The 23,040-nt window shown below is 42.0% G+C and overlaps 1 protein-coding gene across 7 annotated transcripts in view; it reads left to right on the top strand.

Annotated features, from left to right (window-relative positions):
* The window catches only part of tiam1a (TIAM Rac1 associated GEF 1a), a 313,320-nt gene that overhangs the window by 35,120 nt on the left and 255,160 nt on the right, over positions 1 to 23,040 (top strand). Inside the window, exon 1 of one of the 7 annotated variants that reach the window (XM_073045682.1) lies at positions 1,182 to 1,200. The exons of the other annotated variants lie outside the window; for them this stretch is intronic. The gene's annotated coding sequence lies outside the window, so the exon portion shown is untranslated. Of the gene's footprint in view, positions 1 to 1,181; positions 1,201 to 23,040 lie in introns of those variants that run through there. 7 annotated transcript variants of the gene reach the window in all.

A 23,040-nucleotide genomic window follows, 5' to 3' on the forward strand; every position in this document is an offset into this window, starting at 1 on the left:
TTAATTTGACTAAAAGGTTAGTAATGGAAAAACAAAAAAAAGAAAAATGAGCCCAGTTTAATGAAACAGTCTAATGTGCACAAGTTGGAGGTCATGATTTCCTCTTCACCAATTCTCCTCCGATCTCCCCCGGCTTTGTGGAATCATGGCCCCACTCCAGGTCGACTCCTACAACCTCTTCTCTCTGGCGTCTTCTCTCTTCTTCCCCAACAAATCCCGATGCCCAACTTAGTGTACCTTACTGGAGAAACCTCCCCTAAATCTAGCCATCTTAATTGGATGGGATACAATTCTCCTATCTCTTAACTTCAGCAGTAACCCAAACAAGCAGTGTACACAGAACAGAACAGCATACCAGAGAATAAAATATGAACTACCTGAACCAGACCAGGGTATTTCATTTCCAAAGGCCGTACAATTTTCATTTTCTGTCTGTTATCACTCCCAGTTTTAAGGTTACAATAATAATGGTTGTTTAGTCGTCCCAGATCTTTCAGAGATCTTTGGACTGACCAGCTAAGGCCAATGCAATTGTAGACAGAAAATATAGAGCTCATAATTACTGAATGCTATTGGTTGCACACAGAAACAATCTCTGCTAGTGACATGTGGATTTTTGAACTCATTTCAAGAAGACCAATCTGACCAATTTGTAGTAAGACAGAGAATGTTGTAAACACTCATCAGGTCAGGTAGCATACATGAGTTAACATACTGGGAGCAATGATACATGGTCATTGACCTGAAAGGTCAGTTTCCACACATGCTGACCGACATGTTAAATATTTGCAGCATTTAGTTTTTTTTTAATTTCCTCCATCTGTAGGTTTTTACTTTGGAACCTATTTGTAAAGGGTTGGTGTGAACGTCGTGAGTTTGCACAAATAGGTAATAAAAATTACAATTGTGGTTCAACATGACATCCAAAGCTTTGACTTCTATAGATGTGTGTTGGAGAGTATATTGACTGGCTGCATCATAGCCTGGTATGGCAACACCAATGCTCTTGAAGGGAAAATCCTACAAAAAGTAGTGGATACGGCCCAGTCCATCACTGAGGACATCCACAAGGAGCATTATCACAGGAGAGCAGTATCCATCATCGGGGACCTCCAACACCCAGATCATGCTCTTTTTTCACTGCTGCCATCAGGAAGAAAGTACAGGGAGGAGCCTCAGGATTCATACCACCAGGTTCAGGTACAGTTATTATCACTCATTAGTAAGGGTCTTGAACAAGAGGGGATAATTTCACTCAACTTCACTTGACCCATCATTGAACCATTCACACAACCAATGGACTTACTTTCGAGGACTCTTCATCTCATGTTTTCCATATTTTTTGCTTATTGCTTATTTATTTATCTATCTACCTATCCATCCATCTATCCATTTATCTATATATTTTCTCAGCTCAAGCAGGTAAAACCTGATGTATGGGCGTAGCCAAGCACACTCGTTTTTCAATTGCTAGGGATTTTCAGACTATTGTAGTGGTGTTTAGTATTGAGGCTTTCTGGAGTTTTACACACTGTAGGTATTGCTGTGTAGCCCTAATTGTTTAATGATATTGTGTAATGACTTTGGAATGCTACCAGTTGTAGATATTACTGTTGAGACAATGTATACCCTGTTCATGTTCCATAGTTTTTCAATTTCCTCTTTTAATTCAGCATATTTCTGCTGTTTTTTACTTCTTGATTTCTGTGTGTTATGTGTGTTTGGAAAGGCTATATCTATTAAATTAATTGTTCATGCTTGTTTGTGTTGTAATATTATATCCAAATGGTTATTATGGATGGTCCTATTTGTAATAATGGATCAGTGATAATATAATAATTCAGACTCTGACTCTAAAACTGTATCGGGCTTGTATTTATAATAGTGTAAGATGTCTTTCATGAGTTTGCATTTAAAGGAGGATTTTGATGAATGATGTTTGCCACTTGATTGTGCCTTTGTAAGTAATCAGATTGAGTTACACTGCTGTATGATCCTGTAATGTGTCAGAATGTTTCTGATTTCTCTTGGCATCTTGTGCAATTATAATCTTGAATTTGTTGGTCTTTTATTATGTATTTTTTGTTCATTTTCTGTGTTAACTACCTGGTCCTGTATTGTCATAAGGAACTCTTCTGTTTCTGAGAAGAGGTCTCCAACTCTGAGCTTGACGTTCTAAGCTTCCTTGTCAACATCTAGTCTGCTGAGATCATGAAGATCTCTTCCATTGAGTGTCATGTTCTTCCATTGGTTAACCTTTTCTTCTGTAGTGATAATTTCTTCATTTTTCTGGGTTGTGCTTTCAAGTTTAGTGATGCATACTTCTTATCAGAATTGCATCTGTTTGTGTGGAGTGCTGAATTCTGTTTTTATTATCATTGTTTCTTTTTTTTCTTTTATTTTGTATTTGCACAGTTTGTTGTCTTTTGCAGTCTGGTTGGTGTAGTCTTTCATCAATTCTGTTATGGTTATTGGATGTATAGAGTATGCCTGCAAGAAAAAGAATCTCGGGGTTGTTTATGGTGACATAGATGTATTTTGATAGTAAATTTACTTTGAACTTTGAATTAACTGTGCAAGTGTGGAATTTGAATATGTTGAGATACTAGTCAGTTAATATGTGTAAGCAGTCCAAATGGAAAGAGTGTCAGAATATAATTTTGTTTCTTATTCTACTCTGTTCCTGCTTTGATATGTGAGTATCAGGAGTCAGGGAGAAACAGAGAAGCACACTTAAGAGTTGTGAAATGGGGCAGAGGAGAGAAATGAGGAAGAGTTGTAAAGGACTAAGGTGTCAGAAAATGTCATGGTGTACAGTGATACCAATATTTATATCACAAAACCTGAGGAGCTTTGTTTTCTTAATCTAATTTACATCTTGAAAAGCCATAAAACTGATCAAATTACGTTATATGGTACATGGTTGAAATTAGATTAATTTTACTATTTTTTTGTAATTGTGCTTCTGCAATGTAAAAAAAAAAGCAGAAAAGTTGCGAAAAGTTGCAAAAAGGGCAAGTTTGTCTTTTTAAAGTACAGTACTTCATTAACTGATTGTTTATAGAGTGTTACAAGAGCTTTAACATTTAATATTGTTTATTTTTTCTACCAGTGTTCAGAAGAACATTTCTAGTGGAAAAACTAGTTTGGTTGAAACCACTTGAGGTGTGTCTGGTTTCTCTCATCTTTGTAAAAGAAAAGGGTGTGATCTGTTTTTCTGAATCAAGATACTGAAATAATGTATAAAATGATTAATCCTTATACCAACATGGCCAATTTTTTTGTGGTACAGTTCAAAGTAATTATGGCTCACAACTAATTTTGGTGCACATGACTCTTTTTTCCATGGAAGTTTATGTGTAGTTAGAAACATGGAAACAGAAAACCTACAGCACAATACAGGCCCTTCGGCCCACAAAACTGTGCTGAACATGTCCTTTCGTTAGAACCACCTATGCTTACCCATAACCCTCTATTTTTCTAAGCTCCATGTATCCATCCAAGAGTCTCTTAAAAGACCCTATCAGTTCCGCCTCCACCACCGCCGCCGGCAGCCCATTCCAGACACTCACTACTCTGCATAAAAACACTTACCCTGACATCTCCTTTGTACCTACTTCCAAGCACCGTAAAACTATGCCCTCTCATGCTAGTCATTTCAGCCCTGGGAAAAAGCCTCTGACTATCCACACAATCAGTGCCTCTCATTATCTTGTACACCTCTATCAGGTCACCTCTCATCCTCCGTCGCTCCAAGGAGAAAAGGCCGAGTTCACTCAACCTATTCTCATAAGGCATGCTTCCCAATCCAGGCAACGTTCTTGTAAATCTCCACTGCACCCTTTCTAAGGTTTCCACGTCCTTCCTGTAGTGAGGCGACCAGAATGAGCACAGTACTCCCAAGTGGGTCTGACCAGGGTCTTATATAGCTGCAACATTACCTCTCGGCTCTTAAACTCAATCCCACGGTTGATGAAGGCCAGTGCACTGTATGCCTTCTTAACCACAGAGTCAACCTGCATAGCAGCTTTGAGTGTCCTATGGACTCGGATCCCAAGATCCCTCTGATCCTCCACACTGACAGGAGTCTTGCCATTAATGCTATATTCTGCCATCATATTACTGATTACCTGCAGGTAACTCTCTGTTTATTCTAGCTCTGTTCTTTCTATAAAAGGCTAGCAAATGTATTTTTCTACATTTATGCCAGTAATACTCCACATGTAAAATTTTAACATAGTCCATTCACCTCAGTAACTGAGCTTTTTAAATATTGATGATATATTTTCATGTTAAGCACATTTTAAATTTATTTTTCAGTGCAACCAAATCCTTTCAGATCTCAACTCAGTTCCTTTCCTTTCTCTCTACCCTGTACCCCTACCCCTTCTCATCCTCACCAAATACTTGGGCCGGGCAGCAATGAAAGGGATGTATCTTCATTCAACTGAGTAACAGAAGAAAAGGAATAAGGGTGGGGGTTGGCACATGACTTGCTACCAACTCTTTCATGTGCATTGTTTAGCCAGGAACCAAGTTAACAATCAACGAGCAAGTATATTTTTGTTAGAGAAAACCAGCATGGATTTCTATTTTGAAGGCAAGAGTTGTTTAACCAACTTGACAGAATATTTTTTGAGGATGAAACAAAGAGTGTCAATGATGGTGCATGTTGGCTTGGAATGCATGGGAAAGTGCGATGAAGTAGCTTTGCCATCGAGATTGAAGGCAATGGAATAAAAGGAGCAGTGGCAGACTGGATGCAAAATTGGCCAAGTGACAGGAAACAAATCATAACTGTGAATGTTCTTTGGATTGTTGCGTTCTGCAGGGGTTTGTTATATATCTCAATATACATTAATTACTTGGATTTTAACATACAGAAAACAATTTCAAACTTTATGGATGACATAAAACTTCCAGGCATAATAAATTGTGAAAGGGGCAGTAAAAAGGTAGGATGGTAAAAAGAAATCAGACTTCATAATTCTGAATGGGCAATAGGAACAGAGAGATCTTGCAATTATATGAATACATTATTGAAGTAGCGGTTTAAAAATAAAAGCAGACAGGATCCTAAGCTTTATAAATGGAGATCTGGGGTAAAAGTATAATGATAAGCACTTAAAATAGATTAGTTTAACTGCAAATGGTGCATCATGTGTTATTCTGGGTTCCATATTTTTAAGCCCTGGAGAAAGTGCTGAAAAGATTTACTCAGCCATGAGAGAATCCAGTGGTAAGAAACTCAGCTCCTAACATCCCTAAGCTCGCACACTATTTACAAAGCTCAGGTTGGGAATGTGATGATACTCTTCACTTGTTTGGATGAGTACAGTTTCCACAGACCTCAAGAAGCTTGACATCATACAGGACATAGCATCCTGTCTGAGAGGCACCTATCCACAACCGTTCACTCTCTCCTCCATGGATGCATAGAAGTTGCAGAATTTATCAGCTACAGGATGCACTGCAGCAACTCGACAAGACTGCTTCAACAGTAACTTCCGAAACCACAAGCTCTACCAGCTAGGAGGACGAGGGCAGTTGAAAGCATCACCTAGAAGTTGCCCTCCAAACCACACACCTGACTTGGGAATACTTCACTCTTCTTTCACCATTGTTGGGTTTCGGTGGGTTGCAGTCGCTGAGAGATTGTTTGTTGGTGATGTAGTGCGAGGTTTAAAAAGAGCTCAGGTGCTTTCAGGACTTTTCAGCAGACTGTAAGCAACTCAAGAGGTCATTTGTTGGTGATGTAGCGTGAGGATTAAAATGAGCTTGGGTGCTTGTGGGACTTTCCAACTGGTTGCAATGATAACAATCTATTAGGCACTCAGCAGGGGCCAATAAAAAGAAGTAAGTTGTAAATGGAGCAGCCATTGTGTGAGTGGACAGTGTCAGAGTGGTTAGGCTCTGGCTTAACAGCCTTGGGTGAGAACAGGCTTAGTCAAGCACAGGCAGAGATTCTAAGTAAGTTTCTAGTAATTTTATTTTCTATTAGAACACAGCTAGTGCACTGAGAATGGGTCTAGAGTTAGTGGTATGTTCCTTGTGTGAGACTTTGGGAACTTTGGGAGACCTCTAGCCACCCTGACTGCAAGAAGCACACCAAGCTGTAGCTCCTTAGAGACTATGTAAGGAACTGGAACTGCAGCTGGATGACCTCTGGCTCATACAGGAAAATGAGGACGTGATAGATAGGAGTTACAGGGAGGTACTCGCCCCTGTGTTGCAGGAGGCAGGTACCTGGCTGACTGTCAGGAGGGGGAAAGGGAATAGGCAGCCACGGTAGAGTATCCTTGTGTGTGTTCCCCTCAATAATAAGTATACCGTTGTGGATATTGTTGGGGGGGCTGAGGGAAGCTGCAGTGACTTGTCCTTTGGCACTGAGTCTGCCTTTGTGGCTCAGAAAGAAAGAGGTGAGGAGAGGAGTGCAGTACTGCTAAGGTATTGCATAGTTAGAGGAATAAACAGCAGATTCTGTGGATGAGAAAGAAACACCCAGATGGTATGTTGCCTCACAGGTGCCAAGGTCTGGAATATCATGGATCAGACCCACAGCATTCTAAAGAGGGAGGGTGAGCAGCCGGAAGTTGTGGTACATATTGGTACCAACAACATAGGTAGGAGAAGGGAGGAGGTCCTGAAAAGAGAATATAGGGTGTTAGGCAGAAAGCAGTAAAGCAGGACCTTCAGAGCAGTAATCTCTACCAGTGTGGGTAAGAATAGGATGATTTGGCAGATGAATACATCGCTGAAGAATTGCAGCAGGGGCAGGGTTTCAGATTTCTGGATCATTGAAATCTCTTTTGGGGAAAGTACCACCTGTACAAATGGACAAGTTACACCTGAACCCTTTGTGGACCAATATCTTTGTGGGCAGTTTTTCTAGAGCTGTTGGGGAGGGTATAATTTGGCAGGGGCATAGGAACTAGAGTGATAGGCCTGAGGTTGGGGCAATCGGTATACAACTAGATTTGGAGCAAGAAGGCTGCGAGTGAACGGCTGATTTTTCGGAGCGAAGTGAGTTTTTTACTACTCAGGGAAAAAGAGGGGTGAGACTGCACAGGCGCGTGATGTCAGCCTGTGGAGCGTAAAAGGTTTAAAAAGAAGACCACCGTATCCAGTGGGCAGCAGAGTGAGTGGCAGTAGAGTGATAGGGCTTTGGCTCAATGGGCCTAGGCAGTAAAAGGACGAGGCAAGATGGGTCTACCTGTGTTATTTGCAGAAAGGAAGTAATATGTGTGAGAGGCCGGTGTTCTGTGCTTGGTGTCAGATGTGGGAGGTCCTGGAGTCTCCCAGCCTCCTGGTCGGCCATATCTGCACCTGGTGTGTCAAGCTGCAGCTCCTGAGGGACTGTGTTAGGGAAATGGAGATGCAGCTCGATGACCTTCGTTTGGTCAGGGAGAGCAAGGAGGTGATAGAAAGGAGTTATAGGCAGGTGGTCACACCAGGGCCTCAGGAGACAGACAAGTGGATCACAGTCAGGAGGGGGAAGAGGAAGAGTCAGGTACTAGAGAGTAGCCCTGTGGCTGTACTCCTTGACAATAAGTACTCCTGTTTGAGTACTGTTGGGGAAGGGGAACAAGCTACCTGGGGGAAGCAGCAGTGGCCGTGTCTCTGGCACAGAGTCTGGCCCTGTGGCTCAGAAGGGTAGGGAAGGGAATGGGAAGGCAGTAGTGATAGGGGACTCGATAGTTAGGGGGTCAGATGGGCAACTCTGTGGACGCAGTTTGCCTCCCAGGTGCCAGGGTCTGGGATGTTTCAGATTGCGTCCAAGATATCCTCTGGTGGGAGGGAGAACAGCCAGAGGTCGTGGTACATATTGGTACCAATGACATAGGTAGGAAAAGGGAAGAGGTCCTGATAAAAGACTACAGGGAGTTAGGAAGGAAGTTGAGAAGCAGGACCTCAAAGGTAGTAATCTCGGGATTAACTCCTGTGCCAAGTGACAGTGAGAATAAGAATAGAATGAGGTCGAGGATAAATGTGTGGCTGAGGGATTGGAGCAGGGGCAGGGATTCAGATTTCTGGATCATTGGGACCTCTTTTGGGGCAGGTGTGACCTGTACAAAAAGGACGGGTTGCACTTGAATCCCAGGGGGACCAATATCCTGGCAGGGAGGTTTGCTAAGGCTAATGAGGAGAGTTTACTAGAATTGTTGGGGGGTGGGAACCAAACTGAAGTGACTGGGGAAGAGGAGGTTGGCTCACAAACTGAGAAATCTTGTAGACAGTGCGAGATAGAGGATAGGCAGGTGATAGAGAAGGGACGCGCTCAGACCGAAGGTTTGAGATGCGTCTGTTTTAACACAAGGAGTGTTGTGAACAAAGCAGATGAGCTTAGAGCGTGGATCAGTACTTGGAGATATGATGTGGTGGCCATTACAGAGACTTGGATGGCTCAGGGACTTCAAGTTACTTCAAGTGCCGGGTTTTAGATGCTTCAGAAAGGACAGGGAGGGAGGCAAAAGAGGAGGGGATGTGGCACTGTTGATCAGAGATAGTGTCATGGCTGCAGAAAAGGTGGACGCCATGGAGGGATTATCTACGGAATCTCTGTAGGTTAGGAACAGGAAGGGGTTAATAACCACTGGGTGTTTTTAAATAGGCTGCCCAATAGTAACAGGCATATCGAGGAGCAGATAGGGAAACAAATCCTGGAAAGGTGTAATAATAACAGAGTTGTCGTGATGGGAGATTTTAATTTCCCAAATATCGATTAGCATCTCCCTGGAGCGAGATGTTTAGATGGGGTGGAGTTTGTTAGGTATGTTCAGGAAGGTTTTTTGACACAATATGTAGATAAGCCTACAAGAGGAGAGGCTGTACTTGATTTGGTATTGGGAAATGAACCTGGTCAGGTGTCAGATCTCTCAATGGGAGAGCATTTTGGAGATAGTGATCATAATTCTGTCTCCTTTACAATGGCTTTGGAGAGAGATAGGAACAGACAAGTTAGAAAAGTGTTTAATTGGAGTAAAGGGAATTATGAGGCTATCAGGCAGTAAATTGGAGGCTTAAATTGTAAACAGATGTTCTCAGGGAACAGTACGGAAGAAATGGGGCAAATATTCAGGGGATATTTGTGTGGAGTTCTATATAGGTACGTTCCAATGAGACAGGGGAAGTTATGGTAGGGTACAGGAACCATGGTGTACAAAGGCCGTAACAAATCTAGTCAAGAAGAAAAGAAAAGCCTACGAAAGGTTCAGAGAGCTAGGTAATGTTAGAGATTTAGAAGATTATAAGGTAAATAGGAAGCTTAAGAAGGAAATTAGGAGAGCCAGAAGGGGCCATGAGAAGTCCTTGGTGGGCAGGGTTAAGGAAACCCCAAGGCATTCTACAAGTATGTGAAGAGCAAGAGGATAAGATTTGAAAGAATAGGACCAATCAAGTGTGACAATGGAAAAGTGTGTATGGAACAGAAGGAAACAGCAGAGGTACTTAATGAATACTTTGTTTCAGTATTCACTACGGAAAAGGATCTGGCGATTGTAGGGATGACTTGCAGTGGACTGAAAAGCTTGAGAATGTAGATATTAAGGACGGGGATATGCTGGAGCTTTTGGAAAGCATCAAGTTGGATAAGTCACTGGGACTGGATGAGATGTACCCCAGGCTACAGTGAGAGGCGAGGGAGGAGATTGCTGAGCCTCTGGCAATGATCTTTGCATCATCAATGAGGGAGAGGTTCCGGAGGATTGGAGGGTTGCAGATGTTGTTCCCTTATTCAAGAAAGCGAGTAGGGATAGCTCAGGAAATTATAGGCCAGTGAGTCTGACTTCAGCGGTTGGTAAGTTGATGGAGAATATCCTGAGAGGCAGGATTTATGAACATTTAGAGAGGCATAATATGATTAGGAATACAGTCGGCCCTCCTTATCCGCGGGGGATTGGTTCCGGGACCCCTTGTGGATACCAAAATTCGCGGATGCTCAAGTCCCTTATTCAACCTGTCTCAATCCTGTGAACCTTAGGACCCAGCGGAACCTCAGACCTTATTTAACCTGTCTCAGTGCAGTGGACATTAGGACCCGGCGCCAGAGCTCTGAATGCACTGTGTTTCTGTTCACGAAAATAATCACAATCACAATTGAAAATAGAGTGGAAATAATAAAGCGATCGGAAAGAGGTGAAACACCATCAGTTATTGGAAAAGCGTTAGGCTACGTCGGTCAATGATCAGAACAATTTTAAGGGATAAAGTGAGAAAGGCTCTGCCCCAATGAAAGCTACAATTATTACTAAGCAACGTAGTGGTTTAATTGTTGGGTTTTGGGTTTTTGATCTTCCAAATCAACCTGGCACGGTGGAGAGCGCACTAGGGAGTGATCTGTCCCCAGTCCCGAGAACTTCTGTCCTGAGCATGGCGCTGAAACATACGTTCTTAAGTGTTTTATATGCATAGAAAGGTAAAATATATACTATATACTAAGACAAACGTCTGACTAACTGACGCTAAATAATACCGGATGTACCTGTTCCAACTTACTTAGTAAGAGAACTTCCGATTTTTTTCAATCCTGATGCACGATAACCCATGCACATCCTCCCGTATACTTTAAATCATTTCTAGATTTCTTATAATACCTAATACAATGTAAATGCTATGTAAAATGGTTGTTATACAGCATTGTTTAGGGAATAATGACAAGAAAAAAAGTCTGTACGTGTTCGAACAACAAGTGCTGGAAGAGCACTTCCGGGTTTTGGTGATTCATGGTTGGTTGAATTCGCGCATGAAGAATCCGTGGATAAGGAGGGCCGACTCAGCATGGCTTTGTCAAAGGCAGGTCGTGCCTTACGAGCCTGAATGAATTTTTTGAGGATGTAACACATTGATGAAGGTAGAGCCGTAAATGTAGTGTATACAGATTTTAGCAAGGCATTTGATAAGGTACCCCATGCAAGACCTATTGAGAAAGTAGGGATGCATGGGATCCAAGGAGATATTGCTTTGTGGATCCAGAACTGGCTTGCCTGTTGAAGGCAAAGAGTGGTTGTAGACGGGTCATATTCTGCATGGAGGCCGGTGACTAATGCTGTACCTCGGGGTTCTGTTCTGTGACCCCTACTCTTTGTGATTTTTATAAATGACCTGGATGAGGAAGTGGAGAGGTGGGTTGGTAAATTAGTTGATGACACAAAGGTTGGGGGTGTTGTGAATAATGTGGAGGACTGTCAGAGATGACAATGGGACATTGATAGGATGCAAAACTGGTCTGAGAAGTGGCAGATGGAATTCAACCCTGATAAGTGTGAAGTGGTTAATTTTGGTAGGTCAAATATGATGGCAGAATATAGTATTAATGGTAAGACTCTTGGCAGTGTGGAGGATGAGAAGGATCTTGGGGTCCGAGTCCATAGGACACTCCAAGCTGCTACGCATGTTGACTCTGTGGTTAAGAAGGCATACAGTGCATTGGCCTTCATCAATTGTGGGATTGAGTTTAGGAGCTGAGATGCAGCTATATAGGACCCTGGTCAGACCCCACTTGGAGTACTGTGCTCAGTTCTGGTCACCTCACTACAGGAAGGACGTGGAAACCATAGAAAGGTTGCAGAGGAGATTTACAAGGATGTTGCTTGGATTGGGGAACATGCTTTATGAGAATAGGTTGACTGAACTCAGCCTTTTCTCCTCGGAGTGAAGGAGGATGAGAGGTGACCTGATAGAAGTGAACAAGATAATGAGAGGCATCGATCGTGTGGATAGTCAGAGGCTTTTCCCCAGGGCTGAAATGGCTAGCACGAGAGGGCATAGTTTTAAGGTGCTTGGAAGTAGATACAGTGGAGATATCAGGGGTAAGTTTTTTATGCAGAGAGTGGTAAGTGCATAGACTGGGCTGCCGGCAGCGGCAGTGAAGGTGGAAATGATAAGATCTGTTAAGATACTCCTGGATGGTTACACGGGGCTTAGAAAAATAGAGGCTTGTGGGTAAAGCCTAGGTAGTTCTAAGGTAGGGACATGTTCAGCACTGCTTTGTAGACTGAAGTTCCTGTATTGTGCTGTATGTTTTCTATGTTTCTAAGTAGGGAGGCTACAGAAAGAAGGACTTAGACTGAGTGGGAGAATAGGTGAAGTGGGAGACGGAATACAGTGTTGGGAAGTGCATGGTCATGCACTTTGGTAGAAGAAATGAAAGTGCTATTTTCTGAATGGAGAGAAAAGACAAAAAACACTGAGGAACAAAGGGACTCGGGAGTCCTTTTCCAGGATCCTGTTACGGTTAATTTGCGGGTTGAGTCTGTGATGAAGAAGGCAAATGTGACGTTAGCATTCATTTCACGAGGACCAGAACAAAAAAGTAAGGATGTAATGTAATGTTACAATGCACGTGAGGTCCCACTTGCAATATTGAGAGCAGTTTTGGGCACCTTATCTTAGAAAGGATCTGCTAAAAACTGGAGAGGGTTCAAAGAAAGTTCATGAAAATGATTTGAGGATTGAACGGCTTGTCATATGAAGAGCATTTGATGGCTCTGGGCCTGTATTCACTGGAATTCAGAAGAATGAGTGACCTCATTGAAACCTATCGAATGGTGAAAGGCCTTGATAGAGTGGATGTGGAATGATGTTTCCTATGGTGGGAGAGTCTTAAGACCAGAGGACACAGCCTCCAAATAGAGGTTTCCTTTGAGAACAGAGATGGCGAGGAATTTCTTTAGCCAGAGAGTGGTGAATCTGTGGAATTCTTTGCATGGGCAGCTGTGAGGGCCAAGTCTTTAAGTATGTTTAAGGCAGAGGTTGATAGATTATTGATTGGTCAGGGCATGAATGGATACAGAGAGAATGCAGGAGATTGGGGCTGAGAGGAAAATTGGATCAGCCATCATGAAATGGCGGACAAGACCTGATGGGCCAAATGGCCTGATTCTACTCCTGTATCTTAGGGTCTTGTATGCTGGCGACTGAAGTCTAATTCTTCTGAGCTGTGTTTTAAATCCAGTCTGCAATCCACATTCAAATCTGAAGACTAGTTGCTGGTGAAATTAGTATTTGTTATATACCCTAAGTCCAGAATATGCTGAAATTTGCCTTACTCACCACTGACTCAACCTGCAAGTTAACCTTTAGGGAATCCTGCACCAGGACTCTCAAGTCCCTTTACACCTCAGATTTTTGAATTCTCACCCCATTCAGAAAACAGTCTACACTTTTATTCCTTTGACCACGGTGTATAACTGTAAACTTCCCTACACTATATTCCATCTGTCACTTCTTTGCCCATTCTCCCAATCCATCCAAGTCCTGTTGCAGGTTTCCTGCTTTTGCAAAACTACCTGCCCCTCCACTTATCTTTGTATCATCTGCAAACATGGTCACAAAGCCATGAATTCCATCATCCAAATTATTGACATATTACGTGAAACGAAAGTGTCCCAATACCAACCCCTGTGGAACACCACTTGTCACTGGCAGCCAACTTTTATTCCGACCGTTTGCCTCCCGCCAGTCAGCCAATCTTCTATCCATGCTAGTGTCTTTCCTGATATACCATGGGCTCTGATCTTAAGCAGCTTCATGTGCAGCGCCTTGTCAAAGGCCTTCTGAAAATCCAAGTACAAAGCATCCATTGACTCTCCTTTGTTTATCCTGCCAGTCATTTCCTCAAAAAATTCCAACAGACTTGTCAGGCAAGATATACCCTTAAAGGAAGTAATGCTCATTTTGGCCTACTTTATCATGCACCTCCAAGTACCCTGAAATGATGATCTCCTACATAATAATGAACTCCAACATCTTCCCAATCACTGAAGTCAGGCTAACTGGCCGAAAGTTCCCTTCTTTCTGCTTCCGTCCTTTCTTAAAAAAAATGGAGTGACACTTGCAATTTTCCAGTCCTCCGGAACCATTCCAGAATCTTGTGATTCTTGAAAAATTGTCACTAATACTTCCACAATCTCTTCAACTACCTCCTTCAGAACTCTGGGGTGTAGTCCATTTGACTTATCTACCTTCAAACCTCTCAGCTTCTCAAGCACCTTCTCCTTAGTAATAGCAACTAGGCTCACTTCTGTGCCCCCCCCCCCCCCAACTCTTTCGATTTCTGACATGAAGCTCGTGAATTCCATAGTGAAGAATGCCATTTTTGGTTTGTCTGCCACCTTTTTGTTCCCCCATTACTGCTTCTCCAGCATAATTTTTCTGTAGTTCAATATTCATCTTGTCTCTATTTTACTCATAAAGTGAATATGCTTGTGAATGTAAAATACCATACTATTTGCTATTCCACTTTGTAGAATACAAATAAAACAAAAACAAACATGGAAAACAAAAACATTTTCACGGCCAAAGTATTTAAAAAAAATCAACATTAAACATGTTCTATACTGGCAGCTAATACTTCACTGGTTAAGTTCAGGAACAGGTCAAGATAATAAAGTTCAGAAAGATAGAAACAACTGTAACAATGCTATGCAAAAATTAAACTGCCAGTATGTTGCCCGCCACAGATCTATCATTATCAAAGCCTGTTCTGAAACAGGTTGTTTGGAACTCATGGCACTCAGGAGATTGTAACATCAAGGCAAATGCAAAGGTGAGTGCCAGCTGCTTGTCTTTTACTCTGTTACTGGAGAGCAGAGAGCCTGCTGCTGTTCCTAGAATAGGACCTATCAAGTGTGACAGTGGGAAAGTGTGTATGGAACCGGAGGAAATAGCAGAGGTACTTAATGAATACTTAAGTATTCACTATGGAAAAGGATCTTGGTGATTCTAGTGATGACTTGCAGCAGACTGAAAAGCTTGAGCCTGTAGATATTAAGAAAGAGGTTGTGCTGGAGCTTTTGGAAAGCACCAAGTTGGATAAGTCACCGGGCCCGGATGAGATGTTCCCTAGGCTACTGTGGGAGGCGAGGGAGAAGATTGCTGAGCCCCTAGCAATGATCTTTGTATCATCAATGGGGATCGGAGAGGTTCCAGAGGATTGGAGGTTGTGGATGTTGTTCCTTTATTCAAAAAAGGGAGTTGAGATAGCCCAGGAAATTATAGACCAGTGAGTCTTACCTCAGTGGTTGGTAAGTTGATGGAGAAGATCCTGAGAGGTATAATATGATTAGGAGTAGTCAGCATGGTTTTGTCAAGGGCAGGTCTGCCTTACGAGCCTGATTGAATTTTTTGAGGATGTGACTAAACACATTGATGAAGGAAGAGCAGTAGATGTAGTGTGTATGGATTTCAGCAAGGCATTTGATAAGGTACCCCTTGCAAGGCTTATCGAGAAAGTAAGGATGCATGGGATTCAAGGGGGCATTGCTCTGTGGATCCAGAACTGGCTTGCCCACAGAAGGCAAAGTGTGGTTGTAGATGGGTCATATTCTGCATGGAGGTCGGTCACCAGGTGGGTGTCTCAGGGATCTGTTGTGGAAACCTTACTCTTCATGATTTTTATAAATGACCTGGATGAGGAAGTGGAGGGATGTGTTAGTAAGTTTGTTAATGACACAAAGGTTGGAGGTGTTTTGGATATTGTGGAGGGCTGTCAGAGGTTACAGCGGGACATTGATAGGATGCAAAACTGGGCTGAGAAGTGGCAGATGGAGTTCAACCCAGATAAGTGTGAAGTTGTTCATTTTGGCAGGTCAAATATGATGGCAAAATTTAGTATTAATGGTAAGACTCTTCGCAGTGTGGAGGATCAGAGGGATCTTGGGGTCCGAGTCCATAGGACGCTCAAAGCAGCTGCATAGGTTGACTCTGTGGTTAAGAAAGCGTATGGTGTCTTGGCCTTCATCAATCGTGGAATTGAATTTAGGAGCTGAGAGGTAATGTTGCAGCTATATAGGACCCTGGTCAGACCCCATATGGAGTACTGTGCTCAGTTTTGGTCACCTCACTACAGGAAGGATGTGGAAGCCATAGAAAGGGTGCAGAGGAGATTTACAAGGATGTTGCTTGGCTTGGGGAGCATGCCTTATAAGAATAGGTTGAGTGAACTCGGCCTTTTCTCCTTGGAGCGACGGAGGATGAAAGATGACCTGATAGAGGTATACAAGATGATGAGTGGCATTGATCATGTGGATAGTCAGAGGCTTTTTCCCAGGGCTGAAATGGTTGCCACAAGAGGACACAGGTTTAAGGTGCTGGGGAGTAGGTACAGAGGAGATGTCAGGGGTAAGTTTTTTACTCACAGAGTGGTGAGTGCGTGGAATGGGCTGCCAGCAACGGTGGTGGAGCCGGATACAATAGGGTCTTTTAAGAGACTTTTAGATAGGTACATGGAGCTTAGTAAAATAGAGGGCTATAGGTAAGCCTAGTAATTTCTAAGGTAGGGACATGTGCAGCACAACTTTGTGGGCCGAAGGACCTGTATTGTGCTGTAGGTTTTCTATGTTTCTAGATGCAGTGTGTAGTGACACAGTGAGACAGGACATGCAGATGACAGGGCAAAATTACAGTCAGTGAGATGCGTTAAAGTGTAACAGAGGATCAAAATCATGAAAGAGTAATGAATACAGGACTGAAAGTGTTATATTTGAATGTACATTGAATAAGGTAAATGTTCATGTTGCACAGTTAGAGATTGACAGGTATGACATTGTGGGCATCGCTGAGCCATGGCTGAAAGAAGTTCATAGTTGGGAGCTTAACACCCAAGGATGTACATTGTATGGAAAGGATAGGCAGGGAGGTAGAGTGGGTGGGATGGCTTGTTAAAAAAAATTAAATCAATTCCTTGGGAAGAGGAGATATAGGATCAGAAGATGTAGAATCCTTGTGGGTAGAGTTAAGAAACTGCAAGGGTAAAATGGACCCTGATAGGATTTATATATAGACCTCCGAACATAGCCAGGATGTGGGTACAAATTGTAATGGGTGATAAAAAAGGCATGTAAAAAGGCCAATGTTGTGATAGTCACTGGGGATTTCAAAATGCAGACAGTTTGTGACAATCAGGTTAGTGCTGGATCCTAAGAGTTGGAATTTATAAAATGCCCATGAGATCGATTTTTAGAGCAGCTTGTGAGTGAGCTCATTAGGGGAAAGCAATTCTGGATTGGTTGTTACGTAATGATCCAGATTTGATTAGGGTGCTTAAGGTAAAGGAACCCTGAGGAGGCAGTGATGATAATTTGATAGTTCTCACCCTGCAGTTTGAGAAGTATTAGAAATGGATGATGTAGCTGACAAGAGAATTTAAAGACTGCATAAAAGCAAAACAGAGAGCAAAAATTAGTGGGAAGTAAGAGGATTGGGAAGCTTTTAAAACTGATAGAAAGCAACTAAAAAAGCTGTGCTGAGAGAGAAGATGAAATATGAAGGTAACCCAGCCAATGATATAGAAGAGGATACCAAAAGTGTTTTCAGATAAAGGGTAAAAGAGAGACATCAGACAGCTGGAAAATTATGCTGGAGGGGTAGTAATGGGGGGGGGGGGGGGCAAAGAAATGGCGGATGAACTTAATAAGTATTTTTTGTGCCAGTCTTTACTGTGGAAGACCTTAGCAGAATGGCCAGAGATGTGAGACTGTCAGGGGACAGGCGTGAGTGTTAAGGAGAAGTTGCCTGGGAAACTGAAAAGTCTACTGGACCAGATGAACTGCATTCCAGGGTTCCTAAAAAGGTAGCTAAAGAGATTGCAGGGGCATTAGTAATGATCCTTCAAGAATCACTAGATTCTGGAATGGTTCTGGAGAAGTGGAAAATCGCAAATGTCACTCCACTCTTTAAGAAGAGAGGTAGGCAGAAGAAAGGAAATTATAGGCCAGTTAACCTGACTTTAGTAGTTGGAAAGATGTTGAAGTCTATTTTCAGGGCACATGACAAAGTAGGCCAAAGTCAGCATGGTTCTCTTAAGGTGAAATCTTGCCTGACAAATCTGTTGGAATTCTTTGCAGTAATAATAGGCAGGATAGACAAATCAGACTGAGTGGATGTTATTTATTTGGATTTTCAGATGGCCTTTGACGTGAGGCTGCTTAACAAGGTAAGTGCCCATGGTATTACAGGAAAAATACTGGCATGGATAGAAGATTAACTGACTAGCAGAAGGTAAAGAGTTGGAATAAAGAGGGCCTTTCCTGGTATGTTGCAAGGGTCAGTGTTGGGACTGCTTCTTTTCTCATTACATGTCAATGATTTAGATTACTTGTATTAAGGAATTGATGGATTTGTTGCCAAGTTTGCGGAAAATATAAAAATAATTCGAGTGGCAGGAAGTGTTAAGGAAGCAGGGTATCTGCACAAGGACTTAGACCTATTGGGAGAATAGGCAAAGAAGTGGAAGATGATACAGTATGGGGAGTGTATGCACATGCACTTTGGTAAAAGGAATAAAGGCAGGGACTGTTTTCTAAATTGGGAGAAAATTCAAAATTCAGTGGTGCAAAGGGACTTGAGAGTTGTCGTATAGGATTCCCTAAAGATTAACTTGCAGGTTGAGTTAGTAAGGAGGGCAGCTGCAATTTTAGCATTCATTTTGAGAGGACTAGAATTATAAAGCAACAATATAATATTGGTCAAACTGCACTAGGAATAGCTGTGAGCAGTTTTGTGCCCCTTATCTAAAAAAAGATGTGCTGGCATTGGAGTGGGTCCAGTGGTGGTTCAAGATAATGATCCCAGGAATGAAAGGGTTAACATATGAGGAATGTTTGGTGGCTCTGGGCCTATACTCACTGGAGTTTAGAATAATGAGAGGAGATCTCATTGAAACCTATCAAATATTGAAAGGCCTAGATAGAGTGAATGTGGAGAAGATGTTTCCTGTAGTGGGGGAGTCTTGGACCAGAGGGCACAGCCTCAGAATAGAGTGACATCCATTTAGAACAGAGATGAGGAAATATTTCTTTAGCCAGAGTGTGGTGGTGAACCTGTGGAGTTAACCTGTGGAGGCCAAGTCAATGAGAATATTTAAGTCAAAGGGTGATAAGTTCTTGATTAATCAGGATGTCAAAGGTTTTGGGAAGGAGGCAGGAGAATGTGGTTGAGAGAGAGAATAAATCAGCTATGTTTGAATGGCAGAGCAGAATCGATGGGCTGAATGGCCTAATTCTGTTCCAGACATCTGACCCTGCAAAAACTCATTTCAGGGAGGTAGCACCACCACCCCCACGCTCTGAAACCCCATATCCCCCCCCCCCCCCCCCCCCGGTTGACCTCCTAGGGTGTATGTATACAGTACATTTGATTAGGAAAGAACACAACAATTTATTTGATCACATATTGAAACTATTTTTACACACACCCACACACACACACACACACATTCCAGAAAAGTTGGGATATTTTCCAAAATGCAGTAAAAACAAAAATCTGTGATATGTTAATTCACGTGAACCTTTATTTAACTGATAAAAGTACAAAGAAAAGATTTTCAATAGTTTTACTGACCAACTTAATTGTATTTTGTAAATATACACAAATTTAGAATTTGATGGCTGCAATACACTCAACAAAAGTTGGGACAGAGGCATGTTTACCATTGTGTAACATCACCTTTCCTTTTAATAACACTTTTTAATCGTTTTGGAACTGAGGATACTAATTGTAGTAGATTTGCAATTGAAAATTTTGTCCATTCTTGCTTGATATAAGACTTCAGCTGCTCAGCAGTCCATGGTTTCCGTTGTCTGATTCTCCTCTTCATGATGCGCCATACATTTTCAATAGGAGATGGATCTGGACTGGCAGCAGGCCAGTCAAGCACACGCACTCTGTGTCTACAAAGCCACGTGCAGAATGTGGTCTGGCATTGTCCTGCTGAAATAAGCATGGATGTCCCGGGAAGAGACGTCGCCTTGATGGCAACATATGTCTCTCTAAAATCCTAATATACGCCTCAGAGTCAATGGTACCTTCACATACATGCAACTCACCCATGCCGTGGGCACTGTTGCACCCCCATACCATCACAGATGCTGGCTTTTGCATCTTTTGCTGATAACAATCAGGATGGTCGTTTTCATCTTTGGCACGAAGAACTCAACGTCCGTTTTTTCCGAAAACTAGCTGAAATGTGGACTCATCTGACCACAGCACACGGTTCCACAGTCTTTCAGTCCATCTGAGATGAGCTCGGGCCCAGAGAACTCGCCGGCGTTTCTACATAGAGTTGATGTATGGCTTCCTCCTTGCGTAATACAGTTTCAAGTTGCATTTCTGGATGCAGCAATGGACTGTGTTAATTGACAATCGTTTTCCGAAGTACTCCCGAGCCCAGGTGGCTATAATTGTCACAGTAGCATGATGGTTTCTTGGGTAGTGCCGCCTGAGGGCTCGAAGATCACGCATATTCAACAGTGGTTTCCGACCTTGCCCTTTACGCACTGAGATGTCTCTGAATTCTCTGAATCTTTTCACAATATTATGTACTGTAGATGTTGAAAGACCTAAATTCTCTGCAATCTTGCATTGGGAAATGTTCCTTTTGAACTGACCAACAATTCTCTCATGAATTTTGGCACAAGGGGGTGAGCCATGACCCATCCTTGCTTGCAAAGACTGAGCCTTTGATGGACGCTACTTTTATACCCAGTCATGATACCTCACCTGCTACCAATTAGCCTGCTTAATGTGGAGTCTTCCAAACCGGTGTTACTTGAATATTCTGTGCACTTTTCAATCTTATTTTAACTCTGTCCCAACCTTTGTTGAGTGTATTGCAGCCATCAAATTCTAAATTTGTGTATATTTACAAAATACAATTAAGTTGGTCAGAAAAACTTTTGAAAATCTTTTCTTTGTACTTTTGTCAGTTAAATAAAGGTTCACGTGAATTAACATATCACAGATTTTTGTTTTTATTGCATTTTGGAAAATATCCCAACTTTTCTGGAAATGGGGTTTGTATATTCCTTGTTGAGTATTTTGTTGGCAGTCTCAATGCTAATAGCTAAATGCTAATGCAAATAGCTTTTCTATTTCTTTAGTAAACTTGTACTGTGATGTGGCTTGTTTGGCAGATTTGAGCTTTTTGCCAGAAGTCTCAACCTCATAGCAGTCTGCGTCAATGAATTTGTTGATTTTGCAAGACATCAGATTCACAAATGTTTTGTGAGACAGCTGACTTCTGAATTCTGTCTTCATGTGATGGACCGTGCTGAATGCCCTTTCTACGTGCTCTGTGTTGACTTACACCAGTGTTATGGAAGCCATTGTTCGAACAGAACAAGAAGCTATGCATGGAACTACACTAAAGAAAGAACGTAGTCCTAGGGTAGCTGGCTGGCAGTAATTTGGGTGGAAGATTTGGCTCATGAATTTTCCCTAGGGCTGTTTTTATGTTTCTTTTTGACATTTCTACTGTGTGTCTATAATTGTTTTTTTAATATTTATAATAGTTATAATATTATTTATAATAATTGCAGTGCATTTGCCTTTCAGCAAGAATAATTGCATACACCGGGATCACCTGAACCTACTTGTTTGAATAGATATAACAGTCCTTTTGGTGCATATCTTCATAATCACAGTCATTGCCTCATCTTTGTTGTTTTGCCAAGTAATTTACATGAGTAATGTGGGAAATCTACTTTTCTCACCTATTCCCACAGATTTAAATACAACTGAAAAAACTTCCCCTTTCAATAAGCACAAAACACAGGCTCTTGGTGATCTCATTTAAGGATATGATTTTTCTTATTTTTTTGGAGAATTTGATTTTCTAACTAGCTCCTTGGAACTCCTTTGGGGGTTCAAAGAGTTAAATTAAGGGCCCAGGTTGCAACTTGTATTCCCCGTCGGGGATGAGAAGCTATTTCCTATAATGGGTAAATCCGGAAGTTATTTTAGAGTCAGACAGTTAACGAGTGAAATCACAACTTTATCTCACAAAAATGGTGTTAAAAATGGTGTTGGCCCCCAAGTGAGTGTGGATGCTGAGTTTTTTGATTTTGTTATGAATAAAATTCTTAGGAGTTTTGTTTGGTTAGGCAGTAGTGGTATGGTTTAAGTAGATATGTACAGTAGATTTATAATCTGGTGAATGGTGGAATAGACTCAGAATTCATTGCCCCACAATTGCTTTGTTATTTTGAAAATGCGATGTTTTAGAATTGTAGGACATATCTGTCCATTTCTCTTTCAACGATTAAATCTGATAAGTTGAGGATTTTATATTTTCTTTCTGAAGTGGATCATTCCATAACAAATCTCTTAGCTCTTGCCTTGCCTTTATTTTGTTTGGATGAATAAACAAGCAATGTACATTTATCCAGGAGTGGTGTTCCTTGAATTGACATTGGAAAATCAAATCATCGAATAACTTGGGTATATCAATCACCAAACGATCTTCAACACTCAGTGGCCACTTTATTAATACCTCCTGTACCTTAATAGATTGACCATTGAGTATATATTCATGGTCTTCTGCTGCTGTAACCCATCCACTGAAGGATTCGACATGTTGAATGTTCAGAAATGCTCTTCTGCACGCCACTGTTGTTGGTAACACAAGGTTACTGTTGCCTTCCTGTCAGCTTGAACGCGTCTGACTGTTCTCCTCTGACCTCTCTTATTAACAAGGCATTTTGATCCACGGAACTGCCATTCTCTGTTTTTTTCTGTTCTTTTGCACCATTCTCTATAAACTCTAGAGACTGTTGTGTGTGACAATCCCAGGAGGCCAGCAGTTTCTGAGTCTCCATTGGAGGATCAGAGGTGGAGATGATCAGCAACTTTAGATTCCTCAGTATTATTATTTTGGAGGGCCTGCCCTGGGCCCAGCATGCAAGTGAAATTACGAAGAAAGCATAGTGGCGCCTCTACTTCCTGAGGAGTTTGTGGAAATTTGGCATGACATCCAAAACATTTGACGAATTTTTATATATGTGTAGTGGAGTCTGGCTGCATCATAGCCTGGTATAGAAACACCATTGCCTTTGAATGGAAAATCCTGCAAAAAGTAGTGGATATGGTCCAGTCAGTCACAGATAAAGCCCTCCCCACAAATGAACACAGCTGCATGAAATGCAGTTTCAGGAGATCAGCCCCATCACCGAGGATATGCTTATGCTGCTGCCATCAGGCAGAAGGTACAGGATCCTCAGGACTCCCACCACCAGGTTCAGGAACTGGTACGACTCCTCAACCATC

The sequence above is a fragment of the Hemitrygon akajei genome, chromosome 5 (assembly GCF_048418815.1).
Source record: "Hemitrygon akajei chromosome 5, sHemAka1.3, whole genome shotgun sequence".
Lineage (NCBI taxonomy): Eukaryota > Metazoa > Chordata > Chondrichthyes > Myliobatiformes > Dasyatidae > Hemitrygon > Hemitrygon akajei.